Source organism: Nicotiana tomentosiformis, chromosome 5 (genome assembly GCF_000390325.3).
Source record: "Nicotiana tomentosiformis chromosome 5, ASM39032v3, whole genome shotgun sequence".
NCBI classification, from domain to species: domain Eukaryota; kingdom Viridiplantae; phylum Streptophyta; class Magnoliopsida; order Solanales; family Solanaceae; genus Nicotiana; species Nicotiana tomentosiformis.
In genome coordinates this window covers 21,455,073-21,459,744 of record NC_090816.1, presented here as the reverse complement: position 1 = coordinate 21,459,744, position 4,672 = coordinate 21,455,073, and positions in this window count along the sequence as shown.

Genomic DNA, 4,672 nt, shown 5'->3' with positions numbered 1-4,672 from the left:
TCAGATCCTCATTGAGATTTGGATATTTGAGGAGAAATAGTAATTAAAGAAAATGGTCTTTAATCTAGAAGGAGAAAACAATCAGTTATACTTTTTGAAGTTCCCTTCCAATAAAACCTAACAATGAAGAGAAAAATGGAAAAACTAATCTTGGAAAATTTGAAAGGATTGCTATCTAAGTCACGACCTCTGTATCTGCCTTTTCTCTTTCACACACAAATACTCAGAAAATCTTTTTTTGTGTACTACTCACCTAGGCGAATCTAGAGTATGACGTACTGGTTCGGATGAACACAATCGTTTTTACTTAAATTTGTATTTATACTATAAAATTTATTAAATATGTATAAATATTTAATTGACAATACAATAACTAAAACGAGTTATGAATTCGATTTCATAACCCAAATCCTTCGGTCCGGCTACACCTCTAACTACTCATCTCAAGTATTACTCACATCATGGTCCTCATTAATATATACAAAAGGTAACATTAGCATAAAAATATTGAGAGAAACCAAACTTGAATTAGTGGAGTTATTCATCTGTTATACTAAATAAACTTATAAAAGAGAGTGCCAATAATATGATTAAGACATGCAAGTTCTTGATATAAATATAAGTAATTGGTACGTAAATTTACAGAGTAATAGATTTACAAAATTAAATAATAGCATTTTAAACCCTCAGTTATTGATAAATTCTAATATGAGTTCGTGTGATATTCTTATGACTAAACATATTTAACCTTCAATTATTAAAATGTGTATTTTCGGTCCCTCTATATAGAAAATATGTTACATTTAGATTATTGTAGAACAATGATCATGTATATGAAGTAACAATATAAACTTAAAACTAAAACATGGATAATTAAATGATGTAATAGTTAAGAATTCATTGAATTTGAGATTCACGGGCAGAGAGATCAAATATCAATTAGCTGAAGGTTGAATATACTTGATCGTCTGAAATTTTCCTGACATTTTTAGTGACTAAAAGTGTGATGACCCAAAATGTTATCTTTAAATTTAATAATTAATTACGTATTCTAAGACCTCGAAAAATACTATTTATCATTACTCGACTTGCGTGCGCAATCCGTAAAATTTTTCAGAAAGTTTTTATTTGATAATGGATTTAAAATGTGAATTAGAGCTTTAAAACTCAACTGAGTTGACTTTGGTCAACATTTTGAGCAAACAGATTCAGATCAGTGTTTTGACAGTTCCTGTAGGTTTGTATCGTGATTTGGGACTTGGGCGTATGTCCGGAATCAAATTCTGAGGTACCTAGCCCGAGATATAGAATTTTGATAAAAAATTAAAAGTTTAAGTTCAAATAGTGACCAGATATCGAATTATGTACAAACGAACCTGGAATAGAATTTTGATGATTCCAACAGCTCTGTATGGTAATTTTGGATTTAGGAGCGTGATCGGAATTTTATTTGGAAGTCCGTAGTGAAATTAGGTTTAAAATGGCTAAAACAAGAATTTAAGTTTGGAAGTTTGAGCGGGGAGTTGACTTTTTGATACCGGAGTCGGAATACAGTTCCGAAACTTTTTATAGCTCCGTTATGTCATTTATGACTTGTGTGCAAAATTCGATGTCAATCGGACTTGATTTGATAGGTTTCGACTTCGAATGTAGAAGTTGGAAATTTTAAGTTTCATTAAGCTTGAATTGGAGCATAATTCATGGTTTTAGCGTCGTTTTATGTGATTTGAGGTTTCAAATAAGGTCGAATGAAGTTTTAGGACTTGTTGGTATATTTGGTTGAGGTCCCGAGGTCCTCGGGCGAGTTTCGGATGATTAACGGATTAAAAATTGGACTTAAACAGCTGCTGCAATTTTTCTTTTCTGCTGGAAATTCTGGGCTATGATCGAGCCCAAGATCGAGGCTCAAGATCGAGCTCCCATGATCGGACTCCCTGATCGAGCTCCCCTGATCGAGCTCCCTGATCGAGCTCCCTGATTGGACTCCCTGATCGAGCTCCCTGATCGGATTCCATGATCGAGCTCCCTGATCAGACTGGACAGATCTGTAAGTTATAAAAACAGGGGCATTCGCCATTGTTGACGAACTTGAGCTTGAGCAGAGGCGACTTTTGACAGATTTTCAAGGAAAGATATTGGGGTAAGTGATTCCAACTCGGATTTGGTCAATATACACGAATATAATTCGAATATACTTCCTTCAAATAAATATCTTTTCATTACAATTCTTTCAAATAAATATCTTTCGAATATAATTCTTTCAAATAAATATCTTCCGAATATAATTCTTTCAAGTAAATATCTTTCAAATATAATTCTTTCAAGTAAATATCTTTCAAATATACTTCTTTCAAGTAAATATCTTTCTAATATAATTCTTTCAAATAAATATCTTTCTAACATAATTCTTTCAAGTAAATCTCTTTCAAATATAATTCCTTCAAATAAATATATTTCAAATATAATTCTTTCAAATACAATTCTTTCAAATAAATCTCTTTTGAATATAATTCTTTCAAGTAAATCTCTTTCAAATAAATATCTTTCGAATATAATTCTTTCAAGTAAAAGCCACCATGTGACACCTCATTTAACTTTGCTAGTGTGAGAAATATATTCAATATATCACATCAAATGGCACGACAATACCTTCGTGCACTTGTCTCATTCTCACCCAATGTATATATGTAGATCAAATCAATTGGCATGGCAACACCCTTCGTGCATTTATCTCTTTCTCAACGTGCTTACATATAACAGTATCAACTAGGTGGGGGAAATGCCAATAACAATAAAAGAAATAAAGGGGGAGGCATACAGGAAGCAACCACGACTATAAGTCACATAGGAAATGTAGGTGCACAATAACATCTCAAGATAAAGGTATGAATGTATACACAACAAAACGATGTCACAATATAATATATGTCTCTCGTCCTCGCCTACACGGAAACACCCTTCGTGCCATGAATATATGATAATATAAAAATAATGGCACGGCATCACCCTTCGAACTTTTACACTCTCAATGGCACGGCATCACCCTTCATGCTTTACACTCTCAAATGGCACGACATCACCTGTGATGACCCAAAATGTCATCTTTAAATTTAATAAGTAATTTTGTGTTCTCAAACCTCGAAAAGCACCATTTATTATTTCTCGACTTGCGTGCGCAGTCCGTACAATTATTCCTCGACTTGCGTACGCAGTCCGTACAATACAAACTTAAAACTAAAACATGGATAATTAAATGATGTAATAGTTAATAATTCATTGAATTTGAGATTCACGGGCAGAGAGATCAAATATCAATTAGTTGAAGGTTGAATATACTTGATCGTCTGAAATTTTCCTCACATTTTTAGTGACTAAAAGTGGGATGGCCCAAAATGTTATCTTTAAATTTAATAATTAATTACGTGTTCTAAGACCTCGAAAAATACTATTTATCATTACTCGACTTGCGTGCGCAGTCTGTAAAATTTTTCAGAAAGTTTTTATTTGAAAATGGATTTAAAATATGAATTAGAGATTTAAAACTCAACTGAGTTGACTTTGGTCAACATTTTGAGCAAACAGATTCGGATCAGTATTTTGACAGTTCCTGTAGGTCCGTATCATAATTTTGGACTTGGGCGTATGCCCGGAATCAAATTCTGAGGTGCCTAGCCCGAGATATGGAATTTTGATGAAAAATTAAAAGTTTAAGTTCAAATAGTGACCGGATATCGAATTATGTACAAACGACCCCGGAATAAAATTTTGATGATTCCAACCGCTCCGTATGGTGATTTTTGACTTAGGAGCGTGATCGCAATTTTATTTGGAAGTCCGTAGTAAAATTAGGCTTAAAATGGCTAAAACAAGAATTTAAGTTTGGAAGTTTGACCGGGGAGTTGACTTTTTGATACCGGAGTCGGAATACAGTTTCAAAAATTTTTATAGCTCCGTTTATGTCATTTATGACTTGTGTGCAAAATTTGATGTCAATCGGACTTGATTTGATAGGTTTCGACTTCGAATGTAGAAGTTAGAAATTTTAAGTTTCATTAAGCTTGAATTGGAGCATAATTCGTGGTTTTAGCGTCGTTTTATGTGATTTGAGGTTTCAAATAAGGTCGAATGAAGTTTTAGGACTTGTTGGTATATTTGGTTGAAGTCCCGAGGGCCTCGGGTGAGTTTCGGATGATTAACGGATTAAAAATTGGACTTTAAACAGCTGCTGCAATTTTTCTCTTCTGCTGGAAATTCTGAGCTATGATCGAGCCCAAGATCGAGACTCAAGATCGAGGCCAATGATCAGACTCCCTGATCGGACTCCCTGATCGAGCTCCCTGATCAGACTCCCTGATCGAGCTCCCTGATCAAGCTCCCTGATCGGACTGGACAGATCTGTAAGTTATAAAAATAGAGGCATTCGTCCCATTTGCCATTTTTGATGAACTTGAGCTTGAGTAGAGGCGACTTTTGACAGATTTTCAAGGAAAGATATTGGGGTAAGTGATTCCAACTCGGATTTGGTCAATATACACAAATATATCATTGTTTTCACCATTTAATTAGTGTTTTGAGATAGAAATTTAGTAAAATTTTAGAAATCTTATAGAAATAAATTTTTGAGATTTCGGTATCGATCCGGAGTCGGATTTGAGTGAAATTGGTATTGCTG